At 47.5% G+C, this 23,436-nt stretch overlaps 1 protein-coding gene across 2 annotated transcripts in view; it reads right to left on the bottom strand.

Annotated features, from left to right (window-relative positions):
- The window catches only part of CTNNA1 (catenin alpha 1), a 306,638-nt gene that overhangs the window by 195,788 nt on the left and 87,414 nt on the right, over positions 1-23,436 (bottom strand). Inside the window, exon 1 of one of the 2 annotated variants that reach the window (XM_078067463.1) lies at positions 442-464. The exons of the other annotated variant lie outside the window; for it this stretch is intronic. The gene's annotated coding sequence lies outside the window, so the exon portion shown is untranslated. Of the gene's footprint in view, positions 1-441; positions 465-23,436 lie in introns of those variants that run through there. 2 annotated transcript variants of the gene reach the window in all.

Here is a 23,436-nt window from a genome sequence, read left to right on the forward strand (position 1 = left end):
AATGTGAATGAATGAACCCAACAAAGACTTTCCCCACCTGAAATCGGCCTCTGGTTTGAGCTGTTACCTCTCCCTCCGCAGGCCTGTTTCCTCTGATCACAGATGGTTCTCCGCCGCCGCCCCCCCTCCCCCCAGCCCCAGGAGTAGCAAAGCCAGCCTTTTCCTCGCTCCAGCTCCCCTGGCAGGAGGGTTCCGGGAAGGCAGGAAGCACAAAGACTCCTCTGGGGAAAAGGGCAAGGGGAGCTTTCATCCCAGCCACCCCTGCCTTCTCGGTCCACCCCCCGTCGCATTTGCAGTCCCTGCCTTATCTCCCCCGGAAAGCCCAGAGGGCTGGGTGGGCCTTGCTGACATTTGACCCAAGCCCCTCCCCCACCTCCCCCTCCCAGCTCCACTCTCACCCCTGCCCCACCCGGGGATTTCAGCTGGAAGGAAGCCCCGTACTGTGTGCCTGGCGGTCTGCAGGTCAGCTCCGGGGAGGGATCCTTGCGCTCCGGAGTGCCACACGCCCGGGAGAGCCTGTGCCTCAGTTCTGCAGGTCCTCTGAGCCACCCGTGCCGGTGCCCACCCTGCTCGGTGCCAGTGGAGACAGACACGGGAGAGGAAAAGGAAGAAACGCGGCACAGCTGGGAGCAGCCCAGCATCGTCACTGCAGCTCCAGGCTGCCACATGCCAGCCTGGTGCAGCTTAAAAAGCAGTCAAGGAGAGTCGAAAACCCGGCTGCGCGCAGAGGCCCCTGTCTGCCATGCACAGGCTTCATCTGGGCACCAGCTTCCTGCAAAAGCTCAGTCCCCAGCTCTGGCCCCGTTCTGCCACCTGCCTCCCGCTTGGCCCTGCGCTTTGCCTTCTGTGTCTGATGCTGCAGGATGTGTCCCACTTTTCTAGCCCCTCCATCTTCCTGCTTCTTGTTCTTCTTCTCCCCCCTTCCTCACCTGGTCCGTTTGCTCAACCCTTTAGGGTTTATGAAGCTCTTTCAGATACATCACATCAGACATAAGATGAATTCAGTGACATGTGTGATACAGCCGGGACTGTGGCATAGACCGATCAAGGCTACTGGAAGAGGCAGGTTTTGAAAAGAAGGAGAAAAGAGACAGGGACCCTGTTAGCATGACAAGCACCCCAGCCATGCTGTACGTGGGAGAAGCATCGTGTGTAGACACCTCATCTTCACACTGGGCTGTGGAAAAGCAGGCCCCATCGTTCATGGCCTCCAAGCAAGACCTAAAGACTGACATCCACGCTTGTGTTTTGTGAGATGTCTGTTCTGGTTCGGGTTCCTCCAAAACGGCCGCTGAAAGAGGGGTTCAAGTGCGAATACTTTATCTGGGAGGTGACTACAGGAAACGGGTAGGGGAGTGAGAAAGTGAGACAGAAGGGAAGGAAACCACAAGAGGGTATGCTGGAAGGTGCTAAGTTACTACATGGACAACTGGGGCTCAGATCTGCTGGAAACTCCAGTGGACAATGTGGAAGGCGCCCCCCGGGTTGGCCCGGCTTACGGGTAAGCCCCAAGCTGGGCTACACGCACGCTTCTGTCATTGGTCGGGAGCTGAGAGCTGCTTCCAGAAGTGAACCATTAATTCCCTGGTACTTCGCACTTCCCCGGTGCAGCGGCCAAGTGTGTTCCTGTGGCCAGAACAAAGTCCTCAGGCAGGGTCCTGTGGTACTGTGAGCCGTCTCTGGCACAGAGGCGAGCACCGAGAAAGGACTGGAACAGGGCAACAGCCACGTGTGCTCCAGACCCCAGGAGTCTTCCCACCAATAGCCTGGACCTTCAGCCAGTCTGAGTGGGTCTCTAGCCCTTGAAACTAAACAGCCCGTCTCTGTCCCTCATCACCCCCAGTAGCTAGGCAAGGCAGTGCAAAGGTCCCCCACTCTGCCTCCCCTCCCTGGTCCCTGTGGCCCGAAGAGGTCTCTCTTCCCCACTTCAAAATGTCTTTGAATCTCCATCCATTCTTCTTTCCTTTGCTCTGGGCTTGGAATATTTTCCTTGCACTTGAGCTTTTGTACACACACACACACACACATACACCCACCCACCCGCACACACCCTCTGTTCTTGAACGACGGGCAGAAGTTGTGAAGAGAGTGTTCTAGGCAGGGGAAGCAGCAAGAGCCTGCATATTAACTGGCTCTAAGGATGCCCCGCCCAGTGGCTTCCCATCACCCACGATACAAAGTCCACATTCCTGAGCCTGGAATTCAATACCTTAACCCAATTTACCAGGCTTTCTTAGCTTCATCTACTTCAATCTTTCCCTCTGCGTCTTACAAATCAGCATTTATCAAGGTCTTTACTACGTGCCAGATGCATCAGGCACTGGGGAGGAGCAGTGCCTCAGATAGACAGAGTTACACCGTCCCTGTCCTCACAGAGTTTACAGCTCGTTAAGGGTGGAGAGGACAGAAATGGGGTGGAGACCATTAGAAGATTGCCCTTCTCTGAACCACAAAGGCTCAGGGCAAGAGCCCAGACCACCTGCCCGCCTGGGCTCTGTGCCTCTCCGCATCTATAGCCAGCCTCCCATAATTCCTGCCTCCTGAGAGTCACACCTGGCCTAATTCCTTCCCACACTGTGCCAGAGTCAGTCTATATGACCAACAGAAAAGAGCAGAAGTGCGGCGCCTGGCTGGCTCAGTCAGTAGAGCGCGCGACTCTTGATCTCGGGGTTGTGAGTTCGAGCCCCACGTTGGGTGTAGAGATCACTTAAAAATAAAATCAACAGAAATAATGGTTTGTCATTTCTGAGATTAGGATATAAAAGACACTGCACCTTCTGTGTTGGGCTCTCTCTCTCTCTCTCTCTCTCAGATCGTTTGCTCTGAAATTTAATTGCCATATCACAAACATCTTTGAAGAGAAACTGAGACTTCCAGCAAACAGCTACATCAGTAGCTGACCCTCCAGCTCCAGTCAAACCCCCCGTGATACAAACCCCCTGAGAGACAGAACCACCCTGCTAAGCTGCTCCCTGATTTCTGACCCTCAGAAACTGTATAAGATAATAAATCTTCTTAAGCCACTATATTTGGGGGTAATTTGTTACACAGCAATAAATAACTAATATAACACCTTTCATGCTTTCACCTTCCCCTTGATATCCAGAACCTTTCTGCTTGTTCCATATGGTTCCTATTGTCCGCCTGCTCACCAGCATCTCTTGGTTGGCCCAACAGAGAACATTACAACAGGATCCCAAAGGTGCTTTCAAAGCCTTATAGTTGGCTAGAACCCTTCACACTTTTCTTTCCCTTAGTAGTTTTTCCCATAATTTACGCTCCCTTATACAATTCAAGAGGAAAAAAAAGAAGCCTTATGTTCCTGATTCTTTACACTCACTTCTTCCCCGTGGCCTTGTGAGAGGGACTTGGCCTGAGAGGTCTCTGTCTAAGCCCCTCAAAGCTTCTACTCTCTCTGTGAACAAAAGAAGTGAGCTTGCAAGAGTAAACGGGACTTGGACCTCAAGAAAGCTTGGAGTTGGATTTTAAATGTGGAATTTGTGTTCTCTGAGTGGGTTCCAAACCTGGAAGTTTCCTCACCCTCCTCTGATTCAGTCTGTCTGCCTCACTGGACTGCTCTTTCCAAGGGAGATACACAAACACTTCCCTGAATGGTTTCCTTGGAGGGCATGAAGGAAGTACACATTCAAATGCAGAATTCTCTTAAAGCGGTAGCACAGGGTGTAGACACGCTTAGAATTGAGTCACAGGGCTGGCTTCCCCTATCAGCAGAGGATTCAAGTTCCGGATTTAGTTTTCCCTTTTGTTTTCATTTTCTGTGAGAAGGCTAAGATCAAGTGAGAAGTAGCTCTGGAAATTCCCATGGGTCATTAAACCACCTGCCTGGCCCAGGCCACCACCCTACGGTTTGGCATTGAGGGACCATTTCCCCAGGCTTTGTAATAGTCCAGAAAGGGACATAACACAGAAAAGACTGAAGCAGTTTTAGTTATTTTGGCAATATGGTTGTGTTATTCTCCTTTGGAGTGAGGGCAACTTGTTCTGAAAGGCAGAAAGGAGATATAAGGAGATACAGGGTACCCTTTAATGCGTCTCTACTATATACAGTATGGTTATTTCATTCCTAACAAGATCCAAGTGAGAGAGGTTTTGGTGGCAGTTTTAGAACATGGCTTCAGGGGCGCCTGGGTGGCTCAGTTGGTTAAGTGACTGCCTTCAGCTCAGGTCATGATCCCGGAGTCCTGGGATCGAGTCTCACATCGGGCTCTCGGTTCAGCAGGGAGTCTGCTCCTCCATCTGACCCTCTCCCCTCTCATGCTGTTTCTCTCTTGCTCGCTCTCTAATAAATAAATAAATAAAATCTTAAAAAAAAAAAAGAAAGAACATGGCTTCAAATTCTTTGCCCCTCCTGTCTCCAAGAGATGGGGTCTACTCTATGTCCTCTTCCCTTGAATCGAGGCAGACTGGTGACTTCTCTGAATGCAGAATACAGTGGAAATAATGCTATGTGACTCCCAGTGCCATATCATAAAAGGCCATGAAGTTCCTGCCCTGTTGGCTGGGACACTCACTGTCAGAACCATGAGTCATCATGGAAGAAGTCCCAGAGCCCAGAGGCCACCATGCTGTGAGGAAGCCCAAGCCACCGTAGATGGAGGCTCTGCTCAAGAGTCCCAACTGAGCTCAGTTTCAGGTCATCCCAGCTGAATCCCAGATACCACAAAACAGAAACAACCCATTCGCACTGTGCCTTGTCCAAATTACTGACCCACAGAATCTGTGAGCATGACAAATTGTTGTTTTTTTTTTTTAATGCCACTAAATTTGGGATTGTTTGTTACACAGCAATAGAAAACCATTAACACTCTTAGTATTCCTGTTGCACAGATGTGGAAACTGAGACTCAGAGAAGTTAAGTTTTAAGGCTTGTAAGTGGCAGAGAGACAATGTGAACTCAGGTTTCTAACTATAGAGACCACTGTTTTTCCAATAGGGACCAAGTCAGGGATGGGATATCAGGACTAGCTGGATTGTGGGGTTGGAGAGAATTATATACTTGTACTTTTCCTTGATTGAATCACACTGCAAATCCTGTACTAACCTTTCCCTCTCAGGGCAGATATGCCCACATACTTCGACAATTAGATACACTTGGCAAAGATCAATCTAGCTTCTCGGACTGGTTATTACCTGATGCTGAGAGTGGGAAGCTGAAGCAGGATTCCTGGGTCTGGAGGTCTTATCTCTAGTAGGTCAGGCCTGTGTGCTGGTGCCAGACTGACCCATTTTTCAGGCAGATCCTGACCTCCAGGAGATGCTCTGAGCTAGCACCTCTCTGAGTACCAATCAAAAGCCCTTTGAAGATTGGCCTAAAAAAAATGAGGTGGCGGTGAGGCGGGTTTGGCCCTTTGTTTCCTGTGGAGAGGGAATATGGGATCTACTCTCTCTTCTCTCTTCCCTGTTTACAATGGTGCTGAGGGTTCATTTTGTTCATTTTTAAAGTCTCTGGAGGGTGTCAGGTGCCAGGTGCTATAATAAGTGTGAAATTTAACTACTTTTTCACCAAGGCAAAAAACCCAGGCTCAGAGATTCAAGTGCTGGGAATCTGCTTATAAAAGGCAGGCACCCTATTGTCAACTTTAAATAAATTGCAACTGAAGCATGATCAGGCCCTGAATTATCACGGCAAGTCCTCCCAGGAGCTCTCACTCTCCAGCAAGGGACAAGCAATAGGAAGTCAGTCCAGGAAAGAGGCCAGGTGGAAGCCACAGTCCTGCTACCTCTCATGGCTGGGGGCTTCCAATGGCCCATCCTTTCTTCCAGAACGTACTGTTCTCCCTAGAGAGACTCACCATGCCACTGTGCAGACTTCCAACACCCTCCCCACATCCTCTCAGCCCCACCTCCCTGGGCAATAACTTCTGGTGAGTGCTGTAGGCCGAGTTTTCCAGAGGTACAGCCCTGGCCATTAACCTTTAAAGAGCAAAATGCCAATAGTGCTGCGTCATAGGGAGCACACTTTCTATTTACAGCTGCTTTTTCAGATCACAAGGCACTAGGCAAACAGAGAATTTTGCTTTAATAACAAGAAGGTGCTTAGAATTAATGCAGGGGAGGAAAAGCCACGAAGAGATCTGAGCAAGCCATGGAGAATCCAGATCAAACAGTGGAGATGTTGGGCAGCGTACTGCAAGAAGGTTCTGGGGCCCAAGCTACTGGGAACTGCTTTGGCCAGTTCTACAGAAAAGGGAAATAAGCATTTACTGAGCTCTTTCAAGATATTTTACAACCATACATATTCCTCATTTCAAACTCGTAAGGTCCCATTTTATGAAGTAAACTGAGGCTCAGAAAAAAAGGAATTAATTAACTGAGTTTAACTGCCCCAAATCACAATCACATAGCTAGTGTGAGGGGAACCTGGGATTCAGACCCAGGTTTGTTTGCCCTGCGTCCTTTATTTTACCTGCTGCTGGAGAGAGGTATTTATCATCCTTGTCCTGGCACACTGTGTAACTCCCACCCTCCTCAAAATGAAAAAAGATTAAAAGTTATTCTTAACCAATGTTTATAGAATGACCTGAATGAGGGACGCCTGGGTGGCTTAGTTGGTTAAGCGTCTGCCTTCGGCTCAGATCACGATCCTGGGTCCTGGGATCGAGCCCAGCATCGGGCTCCCTACTCAGAGGGGAGCCTGCTTCTCCCTCTCCCTCTGCCGCTCCCCCTGCTTGGGCTCTCTCGCGCGCGCTCTCTCTGTCAAATAAATAAATAAAAATCTTAAAAAAAAAAAAAAAAAAAAAGACCTGAATGAAAGGATCCTTTATATCCCTCACAAAGGTCCCAGAAGACACTCTGAACGTTGACTACTGGACTCAGAATGTGAAATCAATGCAGTAGAAGCTCCCACCATTCCCAATCCCACCTCCGAATCTTCCTAGTCTCCCTCATAGCCAAGCCTAAACAGCAGCCCATCCACAGTGCTTCCCAAGTAACTACATTTCCCTCTCTTCTTCAAATTCACTGAAAGATGACTGCAAATACTGATCTCCTGAGGGTGGCAGAACATTGAGGCCCAGCCCTTTTGCCCACCCTGACGAAGCTCAGTGTCTCAGGCAGGGGTCAGGAGGTTGCTCCATGCGTCAGCCACACAGGCCACCACTGACACATCTGTCATCCCAGCCCACGGGTCCCTTGGTATCAGGAAGCTCTGCTGTTCAGAGGCCAGACTTGGGGCAGGGGACTCTTGGGGGTCCAGGCGCTCTAGTGCATCCCTCAGAGGTACAGTCAACAAGCGAGATTCATGTCTACACAGTTCAGACAATCCCTGACTTTAGATTTCTTCCCAACCTGGCTGCCCTCCAGGGAGGGCATCCTCCTCTCGCCCACCCACTCTAAGACAGTCCCATCAGTGAGCTGGGGTTTGGGGGAAAAAACAAAACAACACAAAATAGAAACTTGCTGTTCGTTGAGTATAAATGCCAATTTCTCCCTCGCTTTGGTGCCACTTCATCCACAGGAACTAGGTGAGCATGTAAAACATGCGCCCACCTGAAGCCACCCACATAGAAATATACAAAACACACACAAACGCCACACACGGCGTGGTGAACCATCCACATCCGGTGTTAAAACTTTCTATAACATTTCAGATAACCCTCCCTCCGCCACTTCACAACAACCCCCACGCCGCAACTTCTCCAACATCCACTTCCATGAGCAATCTTCAGGCCTTTTTCAAATCAAAGACGATCCCATGACCCTGACATCACGACCTGAGCCGAAATCAAGAGTCAGAGGCTTAACTGACTGAGCCACCCAGGCACCCCAGGTGCCTATCTTTTTTTCATGGGTCCCTGGTGAAGTTTTCACTGCCCACTGGTTTCACTGATTTTGCAAAATTCCATGATTTTTAGGAGCACACATGTCACCTTATAACCGAACTGGCCACACTGAAGTACATCTTTCCTCTCCCTCAGTCCCCAACTAGAGAGGAAGAAAACACCAGAAGGGCAGGGAGTGTTTTTTTATTCCTATTTTATTGATTTAGTGTTTGTTCCCATTGTAATCCCCAAGGCCAACCCTCTGAAGACAGTACACGTAATAGATGCTCATGAAATGTGTGTTGCTCAGTTTATTCCTCCCTAGCCTCTTTCAGGAGATCCTCCATCGGCATTCTATCAAACTGAGTGTAGAAGAGGGTGGCCAAAAGAACTCCAAAGAAATGCCCAGGGAAGGTCTTCGTCAGCAGCATTACCCTCCTGGAGCTTCCACGGGTCCCACTACGGGGGACCATTACCTTTCATCTGAGCAGAAAGGAGCCAACCTCCCTCCACCAAAGCCCCCAACAGTGAAGAGGCCCCCCGGGCAGTGGAGAAGGGCAGGCACAGGGCCCTGGAGGTGGTGCGGGCAGGCGGCCCCCCGTGCAGGCCCTGTGCTACTGACGGATGCTGCAGCTCGTCAGCAAGGAGGCCCCATGTCAGATATATTAACATCACAAAATTTAATGGACCAGAAAGGGAAGAAATTAACATAAATTACCTTCGGCTGAAATCCTGCCTTCCTTGGCAGCTCAAGAAAAAGTTCAATGCTGTGTCACAGGAAAATCAGGCCTTGAGAAGCAGAAGCCTTAAGAGGCTGCAATAGCACCTCCGACCCTCCCTTGAAAATAATAACTCCCCGATCATCCGGGCCTAGTAACAAATTATGCAGGGCAAATGGCGCAAAGAAGCTGGTGTCACTCACGCTGCTTTCGGGCTAGTGCTCTGTGCAGTGTGGGCTTTATGCAGCCTTTACTGGGGGTGCAACGTTTTCCTTGGGGAGATGGTTAACTTCTCCCCACCTAGGTGAACGTGGGGCTGGGCCTCTTTGCGTCTTGGTACTGAAAGAGCCATGTTTTAGGAGGAAGGACTCTGTGGAGTAAGAGATACAGCTCCCTGCCAGTCCCCATAGCCCCCTGCCCGCCTCCAACAGTGAGGCTTAGCAAGACAGCTGAATTTCGGCTTAGGAAGTCTTGTGTTTCTGGGCAAGGGGCTGTGGGAAAGAGAGGACATGTGAGCAGGTGTTGATGGGAAGTGGGTGTACTCAGCAAGGCAGCAAGCAGGCACTAGAGAGGAAAGGCTGGACAGCAGTGGAGAGATGCCTAGTGGCAAGAAAAACCAAGGGCCTGTCAATAACAGTGATGCCCGAGACACGTTTTTAAGTGGATGGCTGTGTGGTATGCGGCCCCTTCTGTCTCACTCAAGCTTTCAGGAGGTCTACCACATGTAGCCTTGAATTAAGGATGCTTTGGAGAGTGAAGAGATATTGGCAGCATGAGAGGAGAAAGGGATGAGGTGCAGAGTAGGTCAAGAATTCAGCAGACACAGGCAATAAGAGCAAATACTTTTATAGCACTGGTGGAATGGCAGATATGGTTCTCAGGGCTTTATGTTCATATCTTACTAGTAACTAACTTAATGTTCATTTTCAACCCTATGAAGGAGGGGCTCTGATTACCCCCATTTCATATACAAGAAAACTGAGGCACAGAGAAGTTAAATGACTTGTCCAAGGTCATACCACCAGTCAGCAGCTGGGCTGGACTGTGAACCCAGGCCCCAAAGCAATTCTCTTAAACACTACCCACTACCGGCCCTCAAGAGTTCCCAAAGACAGGGCAACCCTCTCGGGTCCCCTCCATCTTTGGGAGCTTTCAGTAAACTTTACTATTGTTCAATAAACCTTGCTTTGCTGCCCCCCCCAAAATTCCCAAAGACATACAGTTGAGGGTATGAGTTTTCCCACTGTACTTAGGGGTGGAGGGCAGCATAAGGTGAATCCTTGTAGCTGAACATGGAGGGAAGGATAACTTCTCCACTGGGAGACTTGGATAAACTCAAGAGTCTGACAGTTGGGCTACATTTAAATTAGGAAGGGAGGGCCGGGGATTGCCCAGAGTTCTTTCCTGCATTAAGGGTCTGTGAGGGGGTGCCTGACTGGGCATAGAGATTACGTTAAAAACAAAGGGGTCTGTGAGACTAAGACAGAGGTCCTGTCCTGCGGGAGGCTGTGGTGTCACTATGGAGGGGACACATACCTGGAACAAGTTCAATAGCTCTCTGTGAAACAGTCAGAGATCCTACAATATAGTAAAGGATTCCAGGTCTTTGGGTCAGAATGATGTTCACCAGATAAAAAGCTTTAGGGAAAGAAAAAACCAAGGAGACTTCATGGAGGAGGTGGCTTCCTGCAGGCTGGGCTCACAAGGCTCTGGAGTCTTGTTTTAAGCATTTCCCAGTCCTAGACTTGTTTCTTTCTCTCCCCTTCCTTCCTCCCCGCCCTCCCTCCCTCCCCTTCCTTCCTTCCTTCCTTTTTCTCTCTTTCTCTTTTTCTTTCTTTCTTTCAAAGATTTTATTTTTTAAGTAATCTCTATACCCAACATGAGGCTTGAACTCACAACCCCAAGATCAAGAGTCACATGCACTACCAACTGAGCTGGCCAGGCACCCCAAACCCCTTTCTTCAGCCCCCTTCCTCATGCTTTCTTCCCATTCTCCAGACTTCTTCCTATCAAATCAGCAAAACACAGGGAGTGCCTTGTGAAGAGGTGGGAGAAGGATGGTCAAAGGCTGGGACCTACAAAGTCTCTGGTTCCCAAAAACGGTCTATAGGCTGAATCTGATGGGAAATTTGGACTTCCTATCTCAAACCATCTTTGCTTAATTTTTGTTTTTTATTTATTTATTTATTTATTATTTTTTTTTTTTTAAGATTTTATTTATTTATTTGAGACAGAGAGAATGAGAGAGAGAGAGAGAGCACATGAGACGGGGGAGGGTCAGAGGGAGAAGCAGGCTTCCTGCTGAGCAGGGAGCCCGATGTGGGACTCGATCCAGGGACTCCAGGATCATGACCTGAGCCGAAGGCAGTCGCTTAACCAACTGAGCCACCCAGGCGCCCCAATTTTTGTTTTTTAATTGAGATATAATTCACATAGCATACTACTATTTTATTTTATTTTTTTAAAGATTTTATTTATTTATTTGACAGAGAGAGAGAGACAGCTAGAGAGGGAACACAAGCAGGGGGAGTGGGAGAGGGAGAAGCAGGCTCCTGGCTGAGCAGGGAGCCCGATGCGGGGCTTGATCCCAGGACCCTGGGATCATGACCTGAGCCGAAGGCAGACGCTTAATGACTGAGCCACCCAGGCGCCCCTAGCATACTACTATTTTGAAATGTACAATTCAGGGACGCCTGGGTGGCTCAGTCAGTTGAGTGCCTGCCTTCAGCTCAGCGGGGAGCCTGCTTCTCCCTCTACCTGCTGCTGCCCCTGCTTGTGCTCTCTCTCTCTCTCTGACAAATAAATAAAAATCTTAAAAAAAATAAAAATATGAAATAAAATGTACAATTCAATAATTTTTAATATAGTCACCAAGTTGAACAACCATCACCACAATCTCACACTAGAACATTTTCATTACCCCAGAGAGAAATCTGTATTCATTAGGAGTCAGTCCTCATTTCCTGCTCACCCTAGCCCTGGTTACCATTAATCTACTTTCTGTCTCTATGGATTTGCATTTTCTGGATATTTCATGTCAAGGGAATTATATAATATGTGCTCTTATCACTGGCTTCTTTCACTTAGCATAATATTTCCAAGGTTCATCTATACTGTAGCATGAATTAGTACTTTATTCCTCTTGGTTCCTAGCTCTAAGAGCTTCTGCTTCAGGTAAACTGATCTGTATTTTGTATTCACCTGTCTCTCCAGTTTTCAGGGTGGCAGTTTGTTCTGTGATCTCAGTGTCCAATGGATCTAAGAAAAGTTGTTGATTTTCAGTTTGTCCAGCACTTTTCTTGTTGTGAGGCAGCTGGGACTTTGCTAGGAATTGAGTTGAATCTATAGATTATTTTGGAGAGTACTACCATCTTAAAATATTGAGTCTTCCATGAACATGGGATGTCTTTCCACTTATTTAGGTTTTCTTTAATTTCTTTCAACAGTATTTTGTATTCTTCACTGTACCTTTGCTTAACTTTTGTCCTTCCCTGGCTCAGCTGCTGCAGAGCTGAAGGGTTAAGATGTGAGAAGGGGTAGTGGGGGTTGTCACAATTTCTCAACCAGGGGCAAGACCAGGACTCCTCTAGAATGACCCAGGCTGGGTGCTGGGCAGTTACCCAAGTGCCTTCAGGCTGAAGTGCTAGGCACAGCTGTTGGTCAGCATGCACCTGGCACTGTCCCACTCTGGGCCACTAACTGACTCTCGATTCTCAGATACTGAGATGGGAAATCTCTCAAGCTCATTATATTCCAGGAAAGCATCTTATTCTTTGGCCAGTCTTGGAGCAGCAGCCCTACTGACCCTGAAGTCTGGTTCCCAGCTCCTATCTATCCTTGGAATTTCTCCTGCCAGGAAGGACAAGGTGCCTTCTCCAGGAATGTCATAGGCAGGGAGGACAAGAACCATGCAAATTATATTTCCAAGCTTTTCTCTAATCACAACAAAGTCTTTTGCAAGGAGTCTTCTGGCCTAACTGGAGTTTGATAATTACAAATTATTTCTAGCAGAAATGCTGACCGTAGGAAAGCAGGTTAGAGAAAATTTGATTCATATTAAAGCCACGGTCAGATCATCATGAACCTTCAGGGTATTTATTTTTCCATCAGCTCCTCCCTGGTTCCCCTACCTCCCTTCTTGGCCTCGCTGAGCTGGAGACTCGCCTAATACAAATAACAGCATTAAAATAAAATCATGCGAAAGCTCAGGGGAACATGCCTGAGTAATGGGGAAGATAATAAGCTTGGACAACCACCTCAGCCCTCTCTTCTTACTCCCTCCAGGCAGGCGAAAGTTCACAACTGATTTGGGATCACTTCTAACAGTAAACAGGAGGGAAACCAGAGCTTAAGTGGTTTAAGAAAAAAATTGTAATAATGGACCAGATTGCTATCACTCCACTGATACTCAGTCCCTGCATCTCTGAAGTAATTTTCACTTTCTAAGTTATAATGGGGGGAGCTGTGGGTGTTGAACCGAGCAAAGAGATAAAGCCATGAGAAATAAACAAGCCCATAGGTAGTTTTGTTCATTCATTCACTCATTTGTCAAACATCAGGAGGGCTGACTGTCCCAGGCACTGGGCTGGCTGCAGGAGATGCAGAGACAAAGGAGGTCATCCCTGACCTCAGTTGCTCTAAGTACAAGTGGGGAGACAGATGTGTAGCCAGATAGGCCATACTATTAGCACATTTGCTCTTCTAAGAATCTATAGCTTGACTCTTTCCCTCAGTTTGGGTTGGGACAGGGAAGGTAGAGAGTGGTCATCTCACCTCTGCTTCTAGGGACTGGAAATTAGAGCTGCTGATTTAAGAAAGAACCAAACAACAGAAAAAAAGAAAGAAGGTGGGAAGGAGAGAGGAGAGAGGAGGGCTGTCATGCCCTCAGGGAGGGCTTCTCCATCGATCAATAGGTTTGGAATGGAAAACTTGTTGGTCTCAGAGATCTGGTTCTTTGGACATTGGTTCTGAGTTGAGGGGTGAGGGAGATGATCAAAAGATCATGAAGAAAAATCAAGCAGAGTGTCTGAATCTGAAAGGTAACATTTGGTAGAAGCCACTGCCCATGGCATGGGACTCCTCCCTGCCTGCCTTCCCGAGAGAAGGTGAGGATAAGGAGGAGGACATCTGAGAAGGGGCTTGAGGGATGTGTCAGGATCACAGCCCTCATGCCCATATGGCAGCCACAGCAGCGTCCCCAGTGGGGCAAATCGTTTGGGGGCAGCTGGGGGCTGCTTTACTTTATTACCACAAAGGTTCTATGGCTTTTTATTGTTGGGCACAGTGGCCGTGTTTTCGGTTCCTCCAGGGCCTGGGTGTTTGGTGAGCGTCATCCCTCGAATCTCCTCTCAGTGTAAAATGGATTGCTACATTTCCAGGGCTTAATTGTCCGCACCAGCTAAAAGCACTCTGCCAGTAATGAAAATACATCCACTCTTTTTATCAAGGAAAAAAGATAATAACTCAGCCAGCTTTAGCCTACATTTTATTGAACATGAGACATCAGCCCAGCTTGTTTCTAAGGACATTTCTGATGTGAAGCACAGAAAGCTGCTGGGGTGGGGGTGGGGGGCCAGGAGGAGCCCAGGGATGTGAAAGAAAGGTCTAGGGGAGCAAAGGGCAAAAGGGTGCCCAAGGCTGCCCTCCATACCTGCTCAGAGTACACAGCTTTCCAAAATGACATTTGTCCCTTCCCAGGAAGCTGGAGGATGTGACTATTTAAAATTAAAACCCCTTTATTTCTCATGGAAGATGAGTGACACAAATAGCAGTAATAATAGCTATGACACTTTATACTTTTCAAAGGACATGCAGATATTCTCCCATTTGATCTTTGCAACCCCCCTGACACGCTAGGAGGACAAATGTTGTTGTGTCATGTCTATAGATAATGAAGCTAAGACTTAAGGAAAAGAAGTGACTTACCCAGTATCATCAGCTAGCATTAGAGTCAGTGTCTGATGCCTGAGGGGCGGGGTAGGGACTGCGCTGGGGGTAGTAACTGGTGCAAAATGGGGTAAAGCCCATAGGGACTCACACAGTTCTGAAAGATCACATTTGAAGAACCTAAAACAGACTCTGCATTCCCTCAATTCCATCTCCATCACCTCCAGCCACGCTGGCCTCCTGAGACCGATTTTCTTGAGCACCAACTTACAGTTGGCCATTCCCCACTTCTTCCTTGCTCACAGAAGCCTAGTTTCACTCTCAGAAGCCTGGGGTTTTTTTTTTTTTCAGAAATTGGGAGTACTGGTCCTTCAATGAAGTTCATTAGAATCTAGGTTGCTCCCTTGGGCAACTCTCAACCAATCTGAATCATTCATTCATCCCCTAAAATGACCAGTTTAGGAATGGTCGTGTAATGAAATTTTGCTAAGCTGTGAGATGTGAAGGGAAATCTGCACAGAGTCAAGGGAAGTGTTTCCCTGTTCTGAGAAGGGAAGGGTTTGCCCACTTCTCTCTGCCCCTGGACATCGAGGATGAGGAAGTTGTATGGAGTTGGAGCTTTGGGAGACATCTTGGCATCCGGAAGGACGTCAGCATAAGAGGGTGGCTGAGCAGAAAGAAGGGAATAGTCTGGCCCTAAGCGATGTCAATTTGCTATATTAACAACCCTGGGAACCCTACCCACTCTGCACCCAGGCTTCTTTGTGTGAGGTAATAACATTCCTTCTTATTGTGCCATTTTGAATTGCAGCAACTTCTCTTTCTTTCCATTGAAAGAATGCTAAATGGCATACTTCCTTTCTGTTACTCAAACCCTCTAAGCTCATTCTCATTTCAGGGCTGTCCCCATGGTCTGGGAAACGTTTCTACCAGACGTTCACGAGGTTGTCTCCTTATACTTCAGGCCTCAAACGTGAATGTATACATGGCTCAAACGTCACTTTTCCTGAGAGACTTTCTATGTACTACCCAATCTAAACCAGTTTTCCAGTCACTATGTTTTCATTGTAGCACTTATTAGTATCAGACATCATATTTTCATTTATGTGTTCACTTGCTTATTGTCTCAGTAGAGTGTAAACTCCGTGTGAGTAAGAACCATGCCTGGCTTGCTCCCCGCCATATTCCCGGCACGTGGCACAGAGCCTAGCATACAGTAGGCACTCCGCGAACGTTCGCTGAATTAATAAATGAATCCCAGAGACAACCTCACCATGCTGCTCCCCAGTCTTCCTCTCCCCTATGGCTGTTCGGGTAATGGGTCAGTACCTTTGGCCTTTCGTTGATTCCTCTTACAAAAATCTAAATCTCAAGACCGGTAAGAAATAAAGAAGGCAGCAGAGAAGAAAAACATCATAAAAGCAAAATTATTTTAGGCTTAAATGTAAAAGGAGAGTAGGCTGATTGCATAACATATGTAGATCTATGCAAATTACCATGCAAGTTAAATCTGCGAGAAGTCTGAAGTGGTAGGAAGTCCAGAGTAGCATGTTGGGTGTGTTTTCCTTCTCACCAGGAAGTGGTATCAACTTCTGAGCCTCAGAAAGTGGGAACGCTGACACACAGTGAGAGGAAAATCAATTGAGAGTTACACGAGTAAAAAAGAATTTAATTTACTTGTTGGGTTTTTCTAAGAGATTGAAATCAAAAACATTCCACTCACCCGCTTTAAATAGTAGAAATAGGAAGCATACGGGAGGGCCAACTAAGATTACAGAGGAAGTGGGAGAACGGAAACAGAAAAGAAGAGGGAGAGATAGAGAAACAACCCCCAGTTACCCAAATCCTTCAGAAGCAAAAACCTAATTTATGTAATGACAACTTTTTTTTTAAGATTTCATTTTCGGGGTGCCTGGATGGCTCAGCCGGTTAAGTGTCTGCCTTCATCTCAGGTCATGATCTCAGGGTCCTGGGATCGAGCGCCGCATCCGGCTCCCTGCTCAGCAGGGGTTCTGCTTCTCCCTCTCCCTCTGCTGCTCCCCCTGCTTGGGCTCTCTCTCTCTCAAATAATAAATAAAATTGTAAAAAAAAAATAGATTTTCTTTTTAAGTAATCAGTACATCCAAGGTGGGGCCCAAACTCACAACCCGCAGATCAAGAGTCGCACACTAGGGCGCCTGGGTGGCTCAGTCGTTAAGCGTCTGCCTTCGGCTCAGGTCATGATCCCAGGGTCCTGGGATCGAGTCCCACATTGGGCTTCCTGCTCGGCAGGAAGCCTGCTTCTCCCTCTCCCACTCCCCCTGCTTGTGTTCCTGCTCTCGCTGTCTCTCTCTCTGTCAAATAAATAAATAAAATCTTAAAAAAAAAAAAAAAAAAGAGTCGCACACTACTGACTGAGCCAGTCAGGGGCCCCAACAATTCTTTTTTTTAAGATTTTATTTATTTATTTGTCAGAGAGAGAGAACACAAGCAGGGGGAGAAACAGGCTTCTTGTTGAGGAAGGAGTCCGATGTGGGACTCGATCCCAGGACCCTGGGATCATGACCTGAGTGGAAAGCAGACGCTTAACCGACTGAGCCACCCAGGCGTCCCCCAACAATTCTTTATATTTAGAGACAACAAATAAAACAAAAACAAAAAACTCCACGTACAAATAGCCCTCTGGGTTAAGAAAAAAAAAAAAAGGATATACATTCTCAGAGTTTATTAAAACTGTTTAAATTCCTACCTAAAATGTGGGAGAAAGGCTACTTGTTCATTCGTTCAACAGGCATTTTGGGGGTGCTCCTGTCCGGGGCCTTGAAACAGGTGCTGGGGAAGATCTGAGACCAGGATGTGGGCACAGTACCTGCCCGCATGGGGCTTGCATTCTACCAAGTATTCCACTCTGATTTTCAATGACGGAACACCCTCTCCCTGCCTCCTCTAGAAAGAAAAGATCGTCCATCTCATTCTGCAGAGGAAAAGCTCCACATTTTGGAGACCACACTGTGGGCAGTCTATGTGCCGTCATTAAGGACTTGAGGGGCCTGTCACAATTTCCCATGGCTAAGCACCAGCGGAAGTGCCTTTTGGCAAAGATCTCAAGGGGATGCTGCCCTCACATGCTGGATTCTCTAGGATGTTACTAATGTCAATCATTTTGAGCCTATGTGTCCCTGAGCTCCTCAGTTGTCACTTGGCCATCACCAGACCTCCCTTTAGGTACCACAAGAGTCGCCAGTCTGGTCTCCCTGGTCCCAGCCCTCCTTCTGTCTGTGCCCCCCACAGCTGTCCTGGTCAGACCTAGGACAAAGCTTGCCTCTTCTCTGCTCCAACCCTGCGCTGGCTTCCTGTTCACGCAGAGAATGATCTGAAGTCTCTACAAGGGTGTCCGGGCCTCCTGTCCTATTCCTCCAACCTCCTCTTCTCCTGCTCACTCAGCTCCAGCCCCACATACACCCCCCCACACACAATCCCACAGTAGTCTTTGCACTCCCTGCCTGGAGTGCTGCCTCCCACACCCCCCAAATTCACATCACTCACTCCCTCACCTTTTCAGGGCTTGACTCAATTGTCACCTTCTCATGGAGGCCTTCCTAAATGCCCTAGTTAAAATTACGAATCCCTCTGCCCTCCACACTCCCTAACCTCTTTCCTGGCTGTATTTTTTTCTCCCCCCCCACCCCCCATGGCTCTTATCACTCTCTAACTAGTTGCATATTTCATTCGTGTGTATTGTTTATTGTCTGTCTTTCCCCCACAGAATAAAAGCTCTAGGAGAGCCAGGATTTGGGTCTGTTTTGTTCATTGCTATATCCTCAGTCCCTTGAAGTCTAACCAACAAATGAGGCACTCAGAAAGTATTTGTTTGAAGTCCTTTAGTTTGAATTGACTTAGTTTTATGGCAAACGTGGTCGCATTCTTCTCATTTTTATCATTTTACAGAGGACCAGTGAAAACTGCACTGGAGTTTTAGCCTGTCCTCACGCTCGGGATTGGGAAGCCCGGGCCCAGAAGTTGTAAGTCACTGGAGACCACCCCTGGCCCTGAGCCCCCACACCAAGCCCAGAAGAGGTGGGCCCTCCTTGACATGCAGCTCACATTGGCTAGATGTCTGAACAGCAAATGTCAGAGCCTCCTTCTAAACGCAGGCAGATTTACTTTGCAGACGGTGAGAATGCATTTTAATTTGTTGATGTGAAATCTTAATTGAACTAAACTGCTAGAGGTAGTCTCTGTTCTCTGTCATAGTCTTAATTTAGTTGGCAAAACAAGATATCATCAGAGGAAAATCACAGCAAAGACGCCGTGCCCAGAGGGTTTGGGGAACCCCCTTGTGTGTCTGGAGGTGGGCTGGTGTGTGGCTGGCACAGGCGTGGACCCCTCCCACCCAACTCAGAGTGCCAACTCGGCTTTCCAGGGATGCTCAGGGGACATCGCATGGGCTCAGACACATGGGCCCTCCAAAGGCAGCCCGACTAAGTACTGCTCCGCTCCTCTGCTTCATGTTCTATTTTTAGTGTTAGAGCCAGAAGAGATGGGGACTTTCTCACCTGGAGGTACAGAAGGGTGGGAGGCACCAGCTCTAGAACTCATCTGCTATGGGACCATAAGCAGGTCACTTCCCCTATCTGGGCCATGGTTTCTTCATCTGTGCAGTAAGGAGGTTGGAATTCATGTCCCTAAAAGGTTTCCATCACCCACATGCCATGTAGGACTCTCTCTGGACCCTCAGGCCTGTGTCAGCATCCAGCCCGAGGCTCCTGATGTTTGCCCACCAAATCCCTGCTGAGCTCGTGGCCATGGCATATGCGCCCACCAATGGCCCCGCTGCCTCCTACAGGGGGTCAGGCTGAAGGCCTTTCACTAATGTAGCCTCATCCCTGACCCACAGAACCTCAGGCTGCCATTCTAGTTAGGCCCCTGGGAGGAGGCCTTAAGAAGCATTTTCTTGGGGGCAGATGCCCACTCCCTCCCTTTCCCAGAGCTCCACCCCCAGGGGCCTCCTATACATGCTACTTGTCCCACTCTGGTGGCTTCTGTCTACTCAGTCTGTCCACATCTGGAGAAGCTCCCACTGGGGCATTGCTCCAAGCTCACCCTCGTGGTAGCGACTGAACGGGCAGAGGCAAATCACCTCTGGCCATGGGCAGGAATCAGCCCCCTACACAGTCCAGCTCAGAATCCTGCAGTATCTTGTTCTAGGGATAATCCCTGCAGGGAAGTTCCCAGGGAAGTGACTCAGGCCTGTGTGTCTCCCTCTGTAGTGCTACTGAAGAAGGGCTGGAGACAGCTCCCTTGGGGGTCAGAGTCCTGGGGTGGCAGGTCCACATTCCAGTGGCTCACTGACTGGAACAGGGGCCTTGCATGTCCTGGTACCTGCACGGAGTCACAGGTTGTTCTTATGCTGAGAATCAGGTGCCAGGAGGCTTAGCGAAGAGGCAATGTCATGTAGAAGGAAGATCACAGCTTTGTGGCAGAAACCACCTGGCAAATCCCTTCTGCTCGCTGCGTCTGTTTCTTCATCTGTGGGGTGGGGAGAATAATACCTGCCTCAGAGAAGTGTTGTGAGAACTAGAGGCTGTCATGCTTCTAGAGCACCAAGCATCATGCCCTATCCAGAGACTGCACTCCCCAATAGCAGGTAAGGAGCTATTATTATTAAAGTCCTAGAACAGTGCTTGGCATCCAGAATGTGCTCAGTAAATGCAATTGTGATCATCATCCTCATCCCCCAGAGGACATGCAGAGCTGCAGAGCTCCTTTCAACTCTTTGGGGATGGCAACAAGCTGCAGATCACACAGACATACCCCTGAGGTTCCTCTCTTTCTCCATTCTTCCATCTTGCTCTGCTTCCCCCTCAGTCTGCGAGGAGACGAGGGTCAGGGAAACTCGGACAGCTGGCTGGTGGGGTGAAGACATTTAGTAGGTAGGGAGCTCTGCCTCCCTTTGCCCCCACAAGAAAGAAAGTTTGAGAATGCAAAAAATAAAGAAATTTTTTTAATTTAAAAATTAAAAGAAAAAACAGCACAAAGTTTGAGGATGCTCATCTAAAGCTAGCAAGGCTTCTTGCACAGGAAGGGCCTAGACATATGAGCAACCTTCCTTGGGGTGGGATCCTTTATAGAGACTGGGCCTAGCCTTTGATTAGGTAGGACTCTTTCCACTGAAACCATTAGAAATCTCTCTCAAATTCTTAAGCAAAAATTGAATGCTTTGACTCACAGACTTGGGAAGATTCTAATCAAAGGGTCAAAGGAAGCCGGGAACCAAGGCTGCAGGGACTGGAACCAGGGACATGCTTTCCCATGAAGGAAAGAAAATTTGGTGGTATGGTAGAAGCTAGGCCCACTTTATGTTCGCATATCAGGAAAGGTCAGTTATGAACAGATTTGTGGATGGGGCAGCTTCAGGCAGAGATAATATAATACTCAGTACAAAGGTCCCAAGTTAGGAATGAGCTTGTTCAAGGATGAGAAGGAAGCCAGTGTGGGTGGAGAGCAGTGAGTCAGGAAAAGAAGAGATGACGACCAAGAAAGAGACACGGCCAGATCACGAAGAATCTTGGAGGCCAAGATATAGAATTTTTATTGCATTCAAAGGATTGTGGAGAGCCTTTGGAGAGTTTTAAACAACAGAGGGAGGTGGTCTAACTTATGTTTTAAAAAAAACACTCCAGTCATCTCTAGAAGCAATGGAAACAAAAGCAAAAATGAACTATCAAGATAAAAAGCTTCTGCACAGCTAAGGAAACAATCAACAAAACTAAAAGGCAGCCTATAGAATGGGAGAAGATATTTGCAAATGACATGCATGATAAAGGGTTAGTATCTAAAATCTATCAAGAACTTATCAAACTCAACACCCAAAAACCAAATAATCCAGTTAAGAAATGGGCAGAAGACATGAACAGACATTTATCCAAAGAAGACAGACAGATGGCTAACAGACACATGAAAAGATGCTCAACATCACTCAACATCAGGGAAATACAAATCAAAACCATGATGGGATAGTATACCTGTCAGAATGGCTAAAATTAACAAGTCAGGAAACAGATGTTGGGGATGATGTGGAGAAAGGGGAACCCTCTTACACTGTTGGTGGGAATGCAAATGGTACAGCCAGTCTGGAAAACAGTATGGAGCTTCCTCAAAAAATTAAAAATAGAACTACCCTACGATCTAGCAATGCACTACTAGGTATTTACCCAAAGAATACAAACATAGTGATTGGAAGGAGCACATGCACCCCAATGTTTATAGCAGCAATGTCCACAATAGCCAAAGTATGGAAAGAGCCCAAATGTCCATCAACTGATGAATGGATAAAGAAGATGTGATACACACACACACACACACACACACACACAGGAATATTACCTAGCCATCAAAAATAATGATATCTTGCCATTTGCAAAGAAGTGGATGGAGCTAGAATGTATCAGGCTAAGTGAAACAAGTCAATCAGAGAAAGACAAATACCATATGATTTCACTCATATGCGGAATTTAAGAAACAAAACAGATGAACATATGGGGGGGGAAGGAGGGGGGTAAACAAACCATAAGAAACTCTTAACGATAGAGAACAAACTGAGGGTTGACAGAGGGAGGTGGGGGGGATGGGCTAGATGGGTGATGGGCATTAAGGAGGGCACTTGTTGTGATGAGCACTGGGTGTTATATGTAAGTGATGAATCACTAAATTCTACTCCTGAAACCGATATTACACTATATGTTAACTAACTAGACTTTAAATTAAAAAACTTGAAACAAACAAAAAAGAACACTCTGGTTACTCTATGGAATAGAGGCCAGGGGTCAGGGTGGAAGGAGGGTTTGGGGGAAAGGCTAAGGGAGGAGCAGTTTTGGGCATGGGTGGGGAAAAGGGTTCTGTTCTGATCATGTTAAAGTTGAGATGATTAGATTGTAGTAGTTTGCTAGGGCTGCTGTAATAAATGACCACAAAGTGGGTGGTTTAAAACAACAGATATGTATCCTCTCCCAGATCTGGAGGCCAGAAGTGTGAAACCAAGGTGTTAGTAGGGTTGGCTCCTTCTGGGTGCCCCGACGAAGAATATGTTCCATGTCTCTGTCCTAGATTCTGGCGGTTGCCAGCAAGCCTTGGCTTATGGACACATTATTCCAATATCTACCTCTGTCTTCACATGGCAATCTCCCTGTGTGTCTCTTGTCTCTATGTCTTCTCCTCTTCTTATAAGGATACCGGTCATACTGAGTTTAGAGCTACCCTAATCCATTATAACTTCATCTTAACTTGACTGTATCTGCAAAGACCTGATTTTCAAATAAGGTCATATTCACAGGTATAAGAGGTTAGGACTTCCACATATCATTTTGAGACACACCATTCAACCTATAACAGACATCAAAGGGGATGTTAAGTGGGCCAATAGGATTACAAGGCTAAAGTTCAGATGAGAGGTCCACTTTGGAGATATTAATTTAGCAGTCACAGAAAAACAACCTAGGAACTAACAGTAGATAGAGAATAGAAGGGGTATTGGTTGAACTCTGGGACTGTCCAATATTTAGTGGTTTGTGAAAGAGAAGGAGCCAGCATAGGAGATGGAGAAGTGTTCAGTGAGGTAGAAAACCAGGAGAATATGGTGTCGGAGAAGCCAAGAGGAGAGAAGTTTCAAGATGGAAGTAGCAGTCAACCTTGTCAGGAAGTGGCTCTTAGACTGGGCAGTATGCAGAGCAGTGTTGATGCCGACATGATTAATTTCAGTGGCGTGGTGGGGATGGAAGCCTGCCCGGAGGGGCTGACGGGAGGAGGTGAGGGAGAAAGTCAGGCAGCAGCTATATACAACTCTTTCAAGAAGTTTTGCCATGAAGCATAGTAGAAAAATCGGGTGACAATAGAGGGAAATGTGGGATAAATAGGAGGGTTGTTTATTTATGTTTTAAGCTGGAATATATTAGAGAATGTTTGCATGCCACTGAGAATGTTCTAGCATAGCAGTTGGCCATTGGTGGAAGCAGAGACACTCGATCCACTATATAAAGAGGGAAGGCAAATCGTGGAGTGCACATACAGGTAGA

Source organism: Halichoerus grypus, chromosome 2, assembly GCF_964656455.1.
Source record: "Halichoerus grypus chromosome 2, mHalGry1.hap1.1, whole genome shotgun sequence".
Classification (NCBI taxonomy): Eukaryota; Metazoa; Chordata; class Mammalia; order Carnivora; family Phocidae; genus Halichoerus; species Halichoerus grypus.